Genomic DNA, 18,139 nt, shown 5'->3' with positions numbered 1-18,139 from the left:
ACATTCTTTCAGTGGTTTCCAAATATGTAGGAGGCACTCAAAATATGTAGTAGACAAGAAATGTCACCAAACATGCTTAGAAATTCGCTTTGTATTTTTCATAGGCAGTCTCCTACAGCAACAGTTTACAATAATTGATAATTTTTTTTACATTTAAAATCAATACATGATCAAAACTTCACATTGCAACAGGGTAAGTATGAGTTTGACAGTATAAAGTTATGGCACAGGGGATGCACATTAATGCTAATAGAAATGCATGCATCAATGATGTCAGTTTTTATAGCTGGATTTCTCCATCTTAGACTGCAGACTGCATGCTTATGACACAGACTTATTAAAAAAAATCTCCATACAAGAAGCAATTTCACAGGACTGTGTTATATAACAATTACAACATTTAGTTTATTTTTTCCTTCAAAAATGTATCAAACAACCTACTTCTATAGATGACTAAATGCTTTGTATCTTGGCCTTAACATTTAATCACCCACAGAAATTAATTCTTGCTTTTTGTGTACTGAATGCTAAATGTTATCATTTCATGTTTTTACAGTCCATTATAAAAATCAAAAATTTTATTCAAAGTAACATTTGACTAAGATGTCTCATCTGACATTTTTTATAAACATTTTCTTACTGAAATATCAGAAATTATTTGATTTCTTGCTATTCAGATTATTAAATAGAATGCATATGACAATCATGTTATATTTTGTGTTATATATGGAATTAAGGTGAATATTTGAAAAAAAAATAATAATCCTAGGTCATTTAAAGATATGATCTCATTCTGGTTTCTTCTTTTTGGCTGACATCAGTTAAGTGGAAGACACAGATGTCTAAGGATGGCATTGCAGAGGAGCGTGTTTCTGCTGTTCTTCAGATATCAAAACCTCTAGCTTTGCTGAATGCATTTGAAAAAATAACTGAGTTTGTGGACTAAGGGGTTCTTGATACAATTTATAATGATGCTCATTAGAGACCAGGGGATTCATTAGCAGGCGTGTAAATGTCGTGCTAAGCCTACATGTTCGCTTGTCTTTGTATGATGAGCTGTGGTGCTCATCAAATATGCAAGTCACTAACAACCCTACACACCTGCCCTTGCTGTCCGCTGGAGTGGTGAAGAGAATGCTGCATCCCTCAAGAATCATATCTATGTTTTATCTTTCAATTGCCTTACAGCATGAAAGGGCTTATTTGTGCCATCAGCCAAGAGACTTTCCATAAGCTGGCAGTGCTTCCCTGATGCCATATTCTTTACCTTCATGGTTGCTCTGTTACCTCCTTGCTAGCTTGCCAGTATACCATCTTTTCCTGATTTGTCATTTATATTTTCCATGTTTTCTTGCACTTCCTTTCTTTTGATAATTTCCCAGGCATTTGCATTTCACTGCTAATTTTTCTTATGCACCTTATTTCACCCACCTAGGTGACATATCTGTTCTATCATCTTCACACTTGCTATTTTCAAATGGTGCCATTTTTTTTTTCAACTCCATGCATTTCATCTTCTTCGGATGGTTGAGTATTTCCTTGAACTCTTGTGATTTTGTTCTAGTCAACATCTATGTCTTCAACCTAGTTTCTATTGAACTTAAAGCTTTGTTGGAGCAGGTTATGTCCACCAGGAGGTTATGCTGGAGGCCGACTGTTTCATTTGGGATCATTTTGCAATCTCAGATTTTGCCCCAACATCCATTCATCACTAAAAGGAAGACTACCTAAGGTAGAATAATAATAAAAATTAATTATGTCCTTATGTACTTTAGGTCTCTCTGGTTTATAAGATTTTTCTTGGTCTCAGGTCACTGTTGAAATAAGGTCAGTCTAGATCAGCATAGTTAATAAATAAACATATACTAACTTTAATGGAACCATGAAAGCAAGAAGTCACACTTGGGGCAATCAATTATTTCTTCAGAAGGGCAACATTGTCTGATAACTCAGCATGAAGTAAAAAAGGCAGTGAATAGTCTTGTAAAGCTTTGTTCACTTAATCTGTTACACCAAAAGGTACCATATGTGCACATATACCAAGTCCTAAAGTGGTATGAGATCGGAGGAGGCTTTATTTAGCTATTTGGGGTATAGGGGACTGGTTTCACCCACATGGGATATTTCCCACTCAGAACTCTTTTGGACAACTGCAGGTCAGTGAAATTGATTTGAAGATTAATTTCTTGTGACAGTGCATGGTGGACATTTCTGAAGAGCTCTAACTAGTAAGTTCTAGGTGAAGTCACAGCATCCACAGTTTTCTACCTCTGAAATACATAAGCAAGTGACTGAGCTAGCATTGCTAATGAGTGCTAAAGTATAGTATTGCAATTCGACTTAAAATGGTGTCAGTCTTGAAACAAATATTCAGCAGAATTAATGCATATCATAAATGGAGGAGATGTGATTCAAATTGTAAAATATTAATTCACTGTTTTGACAGTATGCCACTGTATTGTAGATGGCTGTCACATTGCTGTAGTCATGCAATGCTTAGCTTAACAGATTAATAATATATTACTTTATATTTTACTTAACATTTTTGGCATGCAAGCATTAATCCATCTCTTTTAGATCTTTTCTGCAGAAGATCACTATTGTGTGATTTCTTTCTCCTCCGACATCTGAATCCAACACTATTTTTCTCCTAGTGCCCTGTCTAGTAGAATCCAGAAAATATCCTAAATCTGGTCACTTTTCTCTATAAATCAGATGTCTATTTGTATTCCTTTCTTGTCCACTACTGCAACAGAAATTGATAAACTAGTTGATATGATGAAGAGCTTAGGGCCTTTACTATGTACAGTTAATCTTTCTGTCTTATTTGGGTCACGTAAATAAGAATCTCTTATTACTGCCTACATAGTTGTTTAATAAGTGCCATTATGAGCTGAACAGTCATTTAAGGACATGCATGCAAAGTAGTTATTTTGTCTACTAGTCACGTTTCTGTAAATGTTCATGTTCCCACAAGGCTGCATCATTTCAGGAGGCTTTCTATTCAGAAATTAATAAACATGGAGACAGGCAGATAGGTGAATACATCAGTACTTTTTCAAGACTTGCCTTAAATCTGTGTGTGTGTGTGTGTGTGTGTGTGTGTGTGTGTGTGTGTGTGTGTGTGTGTGTGTGTGCGTGTTTGTTTAGATGCATGTTTTGTACATATAAAACAAGCTTGACAACATAGGGATGATTCACCTGCAGTCTGTCCTTCATCAAGTCTAAAACTTGGAGACCTGTAAGTCTGGAAGTGAGACGTACTACAGTAGCAGCACTGAGTCAAAACTTTACACATTTGGGGTGGCCTTAGTATAATGGTTAAGATCTAGAAGGTACAGGGTTTGGCTCTGAGCATGGGTTATTAGCTAGGCTTAAAATGACACTCTGTGGCAGTTAGTGTAGTGTCCACTTATGAACCTATAAGGTAAAGTAAAGGTATGACAGTGATGACAAATCAAAGCGTTGGTAGCCACCCTAAAAGCACACCTCCAGAAAATGAGTTAAAAGGCCCTGTCACTGTTTCAGCCACAAATATGGCTACTATAAATCTGTGTACTTGGCATAAGTGGTCACTGTCTCCTTTCATTCATAAGTAACTGGTGACTATGTTTCTATCAGTTACAACCATCACTAATGCAAATCTGGTGCAAGTCATAACTGGAGATTTTATGTGTTTGCACTTAAGTTATTTCATTTTATATAGATGTCTATCACAGCAAGATAAAAACACTCTCATCAAACAAACAAGTCAGAAGACAAACTCCTCCAAAGCCAGATTTGAGGTAAATTTGGCCTCCCAGGCCAAGGACATCCAATTAAGGCATTCTTTAGCTATGTCTACAACCTCAAAGGCAATACACAATTGCATGCAGAGCTCATTGTTAATGGAGCCACCTACATTGAGCCGGAATATATAGCAAACCTACTGGAAGGCAAATTATTATCTAACTTCACCCCTATATCCCCCTCAGCCTCACCTCAGAAAATACCATAAAATTTCTCTCCCCCTGCTGTTACTAGGAAAGAGGTCTTCAATGTGCTCGCTAAGGCCAAGAACTCTGCATTGATGGACCCATACAATATCCCAGGATGCCTGCTAAATAGCATGAAACATGACCTATCAGGCCTTTTGGAAATATCTGCTTAACCATAGTCCCAAACAGGGTTTGTGCTTCATGAATAGACAACAGCAACCGTCATCCCTCTGCACAGCAGCATGCCATCTACAGGCCCATAAATCTTACTAGTCTTGTATGCAAAGCTATGGAAAGAATTATCATGGAAATGATCAATAAGGATATAGGAAACTTCCAGACACTTGACCCAACCCAGTTTGTTTTTGTCAAGGGTAGGTCATGCCTTACTCAACCTGGTGAACTTCTTTGAGAAGTTCACCAAAGCAATGGATAAGGGCAAGATGCTTCAAGCTGCCTACTTCGATCTGGCCAAGGCATTTGACACAACACCCCCACTAGGGCATCATTAAGAAACATAAGATTTTAGGTATAAACCCTTATGTCATCCATCAGATAGCCAGCTAGCTCACAAGCAGGATAAAGGAAGTTAAAATTAGGAAGTTCACCTCTACAAACAGGCTAGTCACTAGCAGGGATCAGTACTGGGACAGATGCTTTTTGGCATCTACTTCTATGATGTCAAGGGCAACTTCAAGAGCTACTGGATGATCACATTTGTAGATAATTGCAAATAAGGACATAGAATCACCCATCAACACTAATGTTCTCTAGGGCACAGACAAATAACTTGACTCAGATACATGCTAAATGCCAAGAAATGCATAATAGCATCTTTCAGGAAGTCATCCACCCCTGGTAACTATCACACTGACAGCACACTCCTAAGAGTTGACCAAGTAGTCAGGGAGCAATAGATATTAGTATGAACTTTTACAACCATGTGACCACAGCGGTGAGGAATGGCACAGCTTATAAGGAAAGGTATGGCATCCAGTTCCAAGGAACTTATAGTCCTGCTGTATTCGGCTTTCATTAGACTAATAATGGGGTACAATGCATCATTTGGTGTGTACATGACTAAGCACTTACAACAGCTGGAGTGATTACAGAGATTCCTCACAAAGAAAATACAGGGTGCTAACAACATGTCCTATATGAATAGACTAAAAGCCCTAACCCTTTACTCTGTCTCCTGCCAACTATTAAAGGGTTACCTATGCCTAACCTACAAGGCACTTGCAAATCCAGTCTTGATGGAGCTACTACACATCCAAAAGGCAAACAGCATGAGGGTCATTTGTTTGAGGGTTCTAAAACTAGTCAATGACTCAAACAAAACATGCAGAAGAGACAGATATGTGCCATAGCAATTACCCCTTCTTTGGAACAGGTTTCCTAGTCATGTTAAATGCAGCTCTTCCCATCTTCAAATTCAAATTGGATAAAGGGATGGGGAATTGCAAATTCACACTGTGGTTGTGCCTATGTCTGTTATGGACAGGCGCAATCTGTAAAATAATTAAGGCATATGCACAAACCTATGCCATCTTCTTGTCTCTAGGGGCAACATATTCGGTAAAATCGGGTTATACTGGCTGGGCTTGTAAGGACTTTTATGCCATTAGCGTGGTAGTCTACTATGAACCTTTAAACCTATGACTTGAGGACACACATGGATAGTAACCTAGCCTTTGGCCATCACTTGTCTCCAGTAGTAAGGAAATCATCCCATGCTACGCAATGTATAAACAAAGGTATGGCATATAAGTCCAAGGAGATCATTGTTCCCCTGTATTTGTGATTCATCAGACCAACACTTGGTATGTACCTAACCAGTCACACCCACCAACTGGAACATCCACATATGCTCCTCACTAAACCGATACAGAGAGTAAGTAACATGTCCTCTGCAAACTGCCTCAAAGCCCTATGCCCGCATTCTGTCTCCTACAGGCTGTTAAGGAAAGATCTATGCCTGGCGTACAAGACATTGTTGGAGCCCACCCTAATGGACCTCCTGCATATTCACAAAACAAACATCCCCAGAATTGCCCATTTTAAAGACTTAAACCTTACCTGCAATATAAATTGGACCTGCTGCAGAGATAGACATCTATCCAAATGACTAGGCCTTCTCTGGAACAGGCTCCCCATCCACGTGAAGCAGAGTTCCTCCCTTAACAAATTCAACTGTAACTTAGACAATTGGGTGGGGAACAGGAAATTAATCCCTAGTTTGGCACCTTTGTCTCTAATGGGCTCAGACAGCCTGTAAATGGTTCATCTCCTAGGTCCCTGCTTATACTTATCAAGGGTACCGGGACGTGTCAGAGATTTGGGATGCATGTCTAGGTTAATAAATGCTCCAGCAGACATTAGCCTAGTACACACCTATGAAAATATTAATCTATGATGGGAAGGAACATTCAGTCTCAGGCCAATTAATACACCAACTACTTATATAATAGGTTGATTGATTCAGCATGCTGGCAGCTAGTCAGTAAAGGAGCCACATTCGCACTTTGAGTATCTCAGGAAGGCATTAGAATCGCCCGATCTGACTTCTTGAGTTACTTTCCTAATGAGGCGCCTCAACCATAGAACATCTACACTTACTTGATAAGAAATACAAAAGTAAAAGTGGTAAATGATAATTGTTGCTTATAAAAAATGTATTATAAAAATTAAAAGAGTTAACACTCAAACAAAAATGTTTTTTTTTTCTTCATACTCAATTAATACAATAATTTATTTAATATGCAATGATTGAAATCACATGATTAAAGAAAACAAATAACATTATCTATTACATTAACTGGTGAATGTTACTAAAACTATGAAAATGTCTGCTTTTTGCTTTGGTTGAATACTGTTTTTCCATTTATAGTAAGTGTGTTCAATTGAGTACATCCATTGTGTTTGAAAGTCAAATATATTGTTGTTTGATGCTGTCTGGATACCATACAGCCAGTCTACAAAATACTGATTGCTTTTATTCTTATCTCTAAAATATGCTGCATTTTTCGTAAAACCCTGAGCAGTAGAAAACCTCATATCACCAGAGGCTCTGAGCCTCCAGTCAAACCCATAGTTCTGAAACCTCAACCTCACCAAAAGGAACATCCATGTACTAAATAGGTTAGGACAGTCTGTTATCATGGAAATTTCTTTGGTGATGTTGATCACAAGGACTATAAGGAAATACAAGAGTGAAACTATTATGTTCTACAGATCTGTTGAGAAACATGCTTTTATGAAACCCAAGACTTGCTTATGGCTAGTGCCATTTCAGATGCAAAATTCGAACAAGAAATGGGTAGGAAAGCAGATCCCATGTTTCCATAATCAAATATTTCTGATACAGACAGTATGTCATTAACATTGGTAATAGATGCCTGTCTAAGGCTGACAAAATCTGACTGGACATTACAATTATAATGACTGATGACCACTTTAAGGATGGGTCACCTTTTGGTGATACAGTACAAGACTCTATCATTTCCCTGTAAGAGGCAAACCAGTATTTGTCAGTCATGCAGATGGCAGAGGGGAAAATAATAGCACTAAAAGCAAGTATTTCTTTTGAAGAAGTTGTGCCTCCTTCTACAGAGGTGTAATATGAGTCATATTCTTTAAGGGTAAGAAATGGCATGCCTACCTCCTTTTATTACTTTCTCCATTCTGTCCCACAGAGTAGACGTGGGAGACAAGACCTTACTCCATCTTCCTAAAATGGCATTAGATACCAAAGAGAATGTGTGTTGAACTGCCATCAAATTGCGACATGGTAGAGCTCATTCTAAAACAAAAAAAAAACATTATTATGTATACTCACAGTGATCTAAGAGTTCTTAAATCTCCTTAAATGGCCATCCCATCTGTGTGTAACATACATGGTACAAAATGTATTGCCATTCTTCCATGTTCTTAAAAGATTGGAGACATGAGGATTACACTGTACTGAATTAATCCATCATCTGTAGTAAAATCCAGATGTCTATCTTGCATTCACTCATTCTCATGCTGTCTACAAAAAAATGGACAGAATGGTTGCTTTTCTATACTATATGTCTCTGAGAAGTCATTGGATTCAAGTACAGAAGCAGCTGTTTTTATTTCAGTACCATACCACTTGGATTTTCCTCAACTCCTAGAAGCCTTACAAAATACTTGGTTGCTACTACTATGTTTCTTTGACAAATGGTTCTGTGAGTATTTTTTTTTATCTAGCTTACTAGTTTTGAGTAGCTTCTTCACACTCCTATATGTACATATGTATGAGTATACATATGTATGCATTTACTTATTCATTGAATATCAGGATGATTATTTTTCTCCAAACTTGATATCACGGTACAACTATAAAAGTGCCTCCGTATTTCATCACAATTGTTACACAGTTCACTGGGATCAAAATCTGGATCATTTGAGGTATACAGGCTTTTTTTCTAGGCAACAGGCCTTTTGGGATCAAAACTGTATCACTAGGGGTTTACAGGCTTTCATCTGGTCAGCAAGGCCTATATTCCTATGGCGTCAGTATGAGATCTCTGTAACTACACTTTCAGTTTCGCAGAAAAATAATACAAATTTTGAGGTATATGACAACAGCATTATCAACTGCCTGTCTTGCAAAGATGTCATGTGTGACACATGCAGCAGTTCATATGAATTCAGTGGAACCATTTCTTAGAAAGTATGTGTAAAAGATTGATTTTAACAGAAATGTAGTAGGAATTTTCCATCACTTTCAGGATTGGAACTTTCTGCTTATCATACATGATGTCCTTCTCATAACCAGCACTGACTTAAAGAGGCAGCCACCTGTCACACACACATGGTTTGTGGTCCCCATCTGACAGTTTACTTCAAATATATCTGCTTATGTTGACAGAGATTAAGATGCACACCACGGATTTGGGACAGTCCTCAGGGCAGACCATATCAAAATTTTAAAAGGTAACACAACCCTATAACTGTAATAAAATAGTGAGAATGCTGTTTTCCCTTTGTTAGAAAGCAGTCCATGGCACAGAAAAGACAGTTTGGGCTCAGTGCTTCATAAATTCAAAGAAGAAGCAACCTGTAACCTAACTTCCTTAATGAAAATCGAGACTGATACCATGAATTGGAACTCAAGGCATACATTTAATTCTGTTTTATCTCTTTGGCCATACCAAAAATACACTTGTTTATTTTCTAACTGAATGCTGAATAGCCCCAGTATAGTATTCTAATGTTGGTGGCTCAGGGCCTGTGCCCTAGATATGTTTACCATTCAATGGTTAAATTTTATCCTTGTTTCCATAATTTTTGAATGGCACTGTTTCCTCATTATCCAGACATTTCATTTATAGCTATACTTCCTTTTACTTCAGTCTGCATTTTAAACTCATCTGGGGATGGATAGACTGTCCCTTTCAGTGCATACTGTGCAATTACTGTTACAAGCTGGCTGTCTTCAGATTCAGCAGATTAAGCTGTATTTGCACCCAAGGCTGTTATCATGTCATCCTTAGTAATACCTGTAGGTAGGCCTTTTTGTGTCTGTTACTTGTCTATAAACATTGATACTGACATGTTGGCAAACTCTTCCAACCTTAGCTCCTTGTCCATCTCCTAAGTACTCTACAAAAAAAAAATCATAAAATAAAATGGCTGCTGTATCATACACATCTCTGTATATTAACCTTGTGACTAGTTTGCATGCTAAGCCAAATTACAGTATCAGCACCACTGCAAACCAATAAATGTGACACCACAGAATACCATCAATATGCAATTGGCCACTGCTGTCACCATTATGTGATAGTACCTAGGGATTTGGTCTAAACTCTGCATAACTGGCATTAATATGTGAAAGACTATGGTTGTTGATTCACTCCATAGTCCCAATCCATGTTGGCGATCAATAACATTCAAGCAGGATAAAATATAAATATAAAATTGACTCGTTCCAAGTCAGACTTTCCTGGTAAACAATTAATGAATAAAAATACATAAATAAATAAGTGACATTTGGCCTTTAGAGCATGTAGAAAATACGAGTGGTAAGTTCTACACTGAAGAATCCCAGAGCAAAGATACAGGTCCTAGTTTTCTAGGCCCTTCTTTCATATCACTTTGAAATTAGTGACATGCAATGCTAGATCATCCATAGTAATTGCAATCTAATTAAACTGCTGCATGCATATATGCCCATACACTCACAAAATTAGTCTCCCAGAGAGTATGATAATACTTCCAGTGTTGAAACACTTTCTTACTTTCTAATAGGACTGACAAAAGCCAGAAAAAGCATGGCACATTACAGCTACTGTTCCAGTTTTAGACAAGCAGAAAAATAAAAGGTAAGAACTTATAGTAATATATAGCTGAGTACTCTGTCTGACTTAGAGATAGATTTTTAGACATGACACAACAGTAGTCACTTTTATATCAAGTATTAGATAAATAACCAACCACAAGCTCTTAAAAGTCAATAAACAGAATAGTTTGGACAATATTATTTACGACATTTAATATAAACACAAAGACATTTTTTTTCTGAAAGAAAATATAAAATAATGTATTTCAACAGACCAATTATAAGTAGAAAATTGATGACAACTGCATGTTTTATGACTAAAATTTAAATAAAAGAACTACAAGACCTGTCTCCAACTATCCAAGATGTAGAAAATACAATAGTCAAAGCAAAAATAAAAGTGATCTTATGCATTTTGAGAAGCAGTCCTGATGCAAACAAAAAGCAATAACAAAGTAATGAAAATTCCTACCAAACTATTAGTGCCTACAGGCTTGTCTACAGAATTCAGTTGAATCAGTTGAAATTCTGGCAAATTTCATGATGCAAGGGGTGTGTGTGAGTGTATGTGTGTGTGTGTGTGTGTGTGTGTGTGTGTGTGTGTGTGTGTGTGTGCGTGTGTGTGCATGCGTGCATGCGTGCGTGCGTGTGTGCGTGTGTGTGGATTGGACATACCTCTGGTTGGAGGAATAGGTTCCTAAATGTATGCATTCCTGGGATATGGCTTATCTTATCACTATAGATCTATTAATGTACTATTTCCTTTATACTAATTTTGATGACTGCATGGGTACATACAAATTTACCCTAGGGTTATCATATATGTTCTTGCTTGATTTTGGAGGTGATAACTGTTAAGCACTTGTAAAGGGTGGCATAAACTGAGGTGTATATAGGTTGGTATAGGTTCATAGGTTCATAGATTAGTACTAGGCTAACTGCCCTTGCGAGCCATTTTAAGCCTAGCCAATTATCCCCCTGTGAGATTCAAACCCTGTACCTTGTGTTTGTAAGGCAAACACCTTAACCATTAGGCCACCCTCCCAACTTTTATGGTTCTTGTGTTTGTTTGCCTAGTACTGTTCCTATGTACCTTCGTCACACATAAACCATTCATAGTTTTACTTTTAAATATCTGCTGCTGTTTAGTTCCCCTTGTTAGAAATATGTATACTTTTACACCTTATTTTTTTTTTTAAGCTATCGTTTGGAAATAAGCAGTTATATATCTTGCAGTATTATTCACATACTCTTCCCACCACAATTTATGTATTACATATTTTGTTGCAATTTGCAGAAACCTCAGTTGTAAATGTGATGCAATTATATACATCTCATGGCTTTTTGTATTTTTACTAAAAAACATTACAAGTTTGTAAATAGCCCCCAAAAAATAAATAAACAGGTTTCATCAAATAATTTAAAATACTAAGCTAAAACTAATTAACTTGATACAGAATATAATTTTGTGGATTCCTCCCTCTCAATAATGTACCTCATGTCTTCCCCATACTGAATACTTTCCTGGAATATGGTGCATGTTTCTTTATATATATAATATCATGTTGTATTTTGTTTTTAGTTTTTTGTTTTCATGAACAGAAGGCAGAAGCAGTTTCTTCTTCTGAGTTGTTTTTACTTAAATGATAGATTTAGTATTAAAAGTACACTAACATCAGGTGCTAAGTGCATTCTATGCAGTCTTAAACTTCTTGAATCTGAACTCTTAAAAATACTTCTATTTAAGCAACACAAGAGACTAATGCAAACTGTACTGGAAGTATTATTTATGCTTCTTCAATCTTTAGTCAAAATATATTACAAAAACTGATCTGGTCATAAAGGAACATATGAACAATACTAGACTAGCAAACAGAGACCATACGATGCCTAGCTATATACATCTTCTGGTAGATGCAATTAAAAATTCTTGTCCCCCTTTTCAAGCCCTTAATAGTGCCTACCTCAGAAATCAGCAGGACTCTGCATGATAATTCTGGGGAAGATGTGTGTGTCCATTCATCCAATTATCAGCATGAGCCTCAGTCTTTAAGGTAGCCAGTGTAGTACTCTGCTTGAATTTTAGTCTTAACTTATTCTATAAACCTGTATGTTTAGAAAAAATAAGCAAACAAATGAACAACTTAAATGAAAGATAAAATATTTTTTTAAAAAGGTAACATTACAGTTTAAAAAGAAGTCTCACAATTTTTAGGGGTATGTGCAGTTTTCAAGAAGATAAATGGACAGAATTTAGATACTAAGAGTATTAAAGGGGAAGCGTGTCATGCACATGAAGTTATTAGTAAAGCATGTTGAGGGATAGTAAAGCAGATGCATGGAAATGAAGAAACAATTAGGAAAATAAAATGGGATCTGAAGAAGCTTTTAACATTTTGAGCAAGATGGGATTAATAGCTGTGTACTAAAAAAACTTGAACATGCATTCAAGAAGATTAAAATAGACAGTGCCCAGAGCTGAATGGAATTGATTGTAATAGTTATAAAGAAATTAAAAATGATGCAGAACACTTTTCTCTAGAAGCCTTAAATACATGGCTGGAAAAAGAAACTAATAACATAAGAAACTTGTGAATAAATAATAAAATATATGTGGAAAATGTGGAAGAGTGATTAGTATGAGGCCAACTACTTTATGTAATGGAGAAAATAATGCAGATTCGATTTATGAAAGCAATATGAAAAATAATAAGGTAGGATGTTCATGCTAGGAAGGTAAAACAGATGTTAATATTGGTAAAAGAAGTTGTAGATGTCAAGAAAATAGAAACTACTGACATGATACAGAAATGGGTATGATGATTTTATTTATAAGCAGGCTTGAAAATTGTGGAATCTTATAACAATGATGACAGAATAATACATTTGTTAAAAAGAAAAAGAGTGCATGAAAAAAGAGGAATAAATGTGTTGATAGAAAATTTAAAGTGGAAAATATCAGAAAGCAAGTGTGCCAGTTTAATGGGTGCATTTTTGCTTTAGTCAGAAATGTTTTGGAGAAATGAGTGAAGCAGAACAGGTAATATAAAAAGGATACAAATGCTAATAATGACTTATGTAAATGGTTTATTCTTGATATAAAAACATAAAACTTGGATAAGAATATTTTGTTGATTGACTAGAAGAAAAATGGATTACATATAAAAGTGAAGAAAGGAAAAAGTAAGGGATTATGGGATGTAGTAACTATAGGAGGAATTGATTTTATGTAAATAAAAAAAACTTATGTATAACATTTGCAGATAGAAAACATGAAGGAGCAGTGGGAACAGGGTAAGAGATGAAATAAAAGCAGTGCATTTATAGATATATTTTATGTTAAATTTTTTAAAGAAAATGTGTCTTATTAATTCCACTGATAATAGGTAGGTTTCTGTGCACTGGAAATGTATGAGGAAGCAGTTGAGTTGCTGGTATTAATTTTCACAGTAATGTGGGGTTTATATCTGAGTTTTGTGAAAGACGAATAATTCATAATGCAAAAGGGAATGGTTTAGTTAATCTGATAACGTATTTGAGCTTCCTGAATATGTTTTATTTCATAAAAATAAGAACAAATGAGGTTTCAGGGAGTAATAAATACAAAAGTTAACCGTAAAAGATATTCATGAAATGGAATATATTTTGTATTATATGATAATATTGGAAGAACAGATTAAGAAACAATATGTTATTTATAACAGTTGTTTGTTATATAAGAAAGGTAAGAACAGAAGACAATCTGTGTAATACAAAGTGGGATTTGTGGAAGGTTGTAAAGAAAATAAAGCCGTAGTTATGCTAAAAGGAGGGGGTTTGATTGTGGAGAGCAAGGATAGGTTTTAGGTAAAACTGTGTTGTATAAAAATGTCAGTGCAAATATAAAATATGCTTACATTTGTAAATCTGTAAATAGAATGTTAATTTTTATGAATGAGATTTTTAAGGATCTAAATAATGTATATATATAGAATGTAATAAAAGAGCCCCTTATTTTTTTAATAAGTGCCATGGGATCTTTTATACCACCTCAGAGACCAAATCCACAGTGCTCGAATCTTCTAGTATTAAAAGTGAATGTGCTACCTTTGGAGCCACTGAATGTAGGAAGCAATGAAGCAGCAAGCAACAGACATTTGGTATTGAATATAAATATATATATATATATATATATATATATATATATATATATATATGGGTCTACCTGAGTACGTCGACAGATGAGAAGACCGACAACGAAATCACCGACGCCAGAGGATCGACAAGTCAGAAGACCGATGGATGAAAATACTGACGGGGAGAACACCGAGATGGGGAAAGGATGTGTAAGTATGCGGTAGTGACGGACGTTAGGGTGCGAGTAAGGTAAGTGTGTGATGTTAACGGTCTGTAGGGATAGGGGTGGGTTAAGTGAGTTAGGGTTAGGGCGCGGGTTAGGTAAGGGTGCAGTAGTGATATTTTTTGGGTTAGGGGTGGGTTAAGTGAGTTAGGGTTAGGGCGCGGGATAGGTGAGTGTGCGATAGTGACGGACCTTAGGGTGAGGGTTTCGGTTAGGGTTGTAGATAGTTGTGTATGTAAGGTTTAGTGTTTGTTTGTTAGGATTTTGGTGTGCTTGTGTTATGTGTGTGGTTTTTGGACAGGGGATTTGTTTTGTTTGTTGGTTGTTGTTATGATGTGTTGAGTGTATGAGGTGCCGTGTTTGTGAACTGTCGATTATGTGGTGTTGGTGATGTCGTTGTCGGTGTTATGCACTGTCGATGTTGTCAGGTAGATCCATTGATATATATATATATATATATATATATATATATATATATATATATATATATACAGATGGATAGATAGATAGATAGATAGATCTCTGAGTAACAGTACCAATACACAATCCAAGAAATAGCAAATAGTTATAATAGTGGCTTCATTAATGCCCACAATTAATTTCAAGCATTTTATTTGTGTGTGTGTGTGTGTGTGTGTGTGTGTGTGTGTGTGTGTGTGTGTGTGTGTGTGTGGGTGTGTGTGTGTGTGTGGGTGTGTGTGCGTGCGTGTTATGCATAACAACTTTAATGTGTATATATGTATATATATATATATATATATATATATATATATATATACACATACATATATATATATATATATATACATATATAGATATATATATATATGTATATATATACATATATACAAACTTATGATATTACAGCACATAATATGACAAACAAAACTGTTCAGTGAATTGTCTAGAAAACCATTACCTGTTGGGTAACACTATATATATATATATATATATATATATATATATAAACTCTTGCATCTGTAAGACCTGCAGCACAAATCAGTACTCAAAAAGGTTTACAGCTGTTTTACTGACATTATTCTGTACTTTTCTTCCTATTAAATGGGTATAATCCTAAACATATAATATGAATATAAAGTTCTTGTTCCAGAGGAAAGAACAAATGTTTCTAAGATGCTGCACAGTATTCCAAACAATGAGGACTGCTTATACATTGCCTCCTGCAGGTGCATGCTTGTTGTATTCAAAGCTACAGAGCAACAGCATGTATCCATCTGCAGAACACAAACTCACAACTACAACTGGCCTCACAGCAGAGTCCTTGCTGCTATGCTTTCATCTCTACATGCATCTATTATTAAATATTCAGCACATGGTGATTTTCTGTCTTCATTTCCATTCCATGTGTCCAGAAAGTATTACATCTAGACATTTTAGAGGATAATGTGGCAAACATGGTTTAGTTTATAGAAAAAAAAATCTGTGCAGCATGCACATGAAATTTATATATACATATGTTTATAAGGAAAATTGCAGACAAGATAGTGCTGTTAATTAAATGTAAAATACTGACAGCTGCCAAAGACATGAAGGCCATGTCACAAAATGAAAAACAGATCCATTTGAATTAATTCACTTTGGTTTACATCTTCAGTGTAATTATAGTAGATAAAGCCTTATGAGCTCTTTATGCATATTACTGACATTCATCTCAAAATGTGCTTTTATAAACTCTCTGCATTCAGTAAGCCTCAACTACTTGGATACAAAAATGCTACTCTCATATGAATGATGTGATGCCCAAGAACAAGTTTCAAATGGCTTTATTCTGATGTGCTGCAAAGTATTACAAACAGGAAATGCTATGTGTGAACATTGTCCAAAGGACATAAGGCCTCCTGAATCTGTGATTAGCTTAGTGCCGCATTTTGATACTGGACATAGACAGCTCCAACTTATGAAGAATATCACTTTATTGTCCCAATACCTTCACAAATCAACATGTCTATGTTACAGCTGGACAAGTGCGTGAGTTTATGAGCTTGGACCCACTTAATGACACATTTTGTACTTCAAGACAAACCTTATGAAGTGAAAGCATTATTACAAATGTCACTAAGGAAATTAAGGTTAATAATATTTCTACTGCTTATTAATTTAAAACCAGATTTTGAACAAAGTAATCTAAGAGAGATCTTCATGAAGAATGTCATTCTTAATGGGTAATTTTATCTTGAGTGTGTTTTAAAAGATGGTGTGTGAAATCTCCTTTTTAGAGTTAACTCTAACAATAGTGGCAGAGTTATTTACATGATTCTTATGTATGAAACTAGTGAAAGTGCGGGGCGCAAAAAGTTAGTAATTGGGTATATTACAGTTATTAGTTGAGCTCTACAGTGAATAATTCTGAAACAACACTCTCTAAAGAAATGCAACATGGAGGTTATCAATCTGATGTCAGACTCTGAATCAGAAGATACAACTTGACTGTGGAGCAGATGTTACTAGAGCACCAGCTGTTATGAATGGTTGTGTATAACAGGGTGGTAGGATAACAGTGGCAATATTAGATGGAACTATACAATGTGGTAACAGATGAGATCGTGTATGTCTGGATATATGAAAAAGGTTTATTATTTATTTCTTCCACGGACTCGTATGACTATATGCATTCAGCGTTAGCATATAACAAAAAGAACACATTCAAAGTTCTAGTGCTGATGCTGTGGATAAAAGCCATATTTTAAAATGAAAGGTAAGTTTTGCACCGGAGAACTGATTACTCCTACAATCTCTTTGTATGGAATGATTTTCCAAGTAAAAAGGGTAGTCATGCTTGTTGTTTTGTATTTGTTATCTGGTTCCCAGTTGGGGTGCTGCCTGTAAAAGTTTGGATATTGTCTGTCTTCCTTATGGATTGTTTTAAAAATGGTTTTGTTTTTTTTCACATATCCCAAAGACGTGGGTAGATGAATTGGTGATACTTCAAACTGTCTATAGGTCTAGGCTTTCTGCTTTTAATATGTCTCCTATGATAGACAGCTGTCACTTCCAGGACTTCTTCCTGCCTTATACTGTTTGCATGGGCAGCCTCCTACAGTACATGACCCAGAACATGATAAAGTAAGCACAGAAGCATTGAAAAGGAATAGGTGATATAAACTCTTCTATGCATTAGAGATGCACATACTTTGGGCAGTGGAGAATGGCTATGTTTAGTCATGCACTCAGTGGTGGGCTGGGTCATACTGTACAGGTGATGGAGTGTGTGACTGCCTCAGTTAGAAAAAAAAAACACACTACTGAAAAGCATACATGTATGCATGCAAGCAATGCATGCAATGGCATCAACTGGATGGCACACGTGTTAAAAATGATGAAAACTGTGGGCACTTACAGTGTTGATAGAATACCTCAGTATAAATTGTTATGCAATTATATGACTGGGATGACTGTCTGTTACCATTAAAACATTATAAACTCCCAGCCAGAAATACTGATGCTGGTCAAAGACTCTTGAGAGGAACTAAAACTGCTTCTATACCTACAGGT

The sequence above is a fragment of the Protopterus annectens genome, chromosome 12.part0 (assembly GCF_019279795.1).
Source record: "Protopterus annectens isolate FY-2018-M chromosome 12.part0, PAN1.0, whole genome shotgun sequence".
Taxonomy (NCBI): domain Eukaryota; kingdom Metazoa; phylum Chordata; order Ceratodontiformes; family Protopteridae; genus Protopterus; species Protopterus annectens.
Note: the sequence above shows the minus strand (reverse complement) of the source record.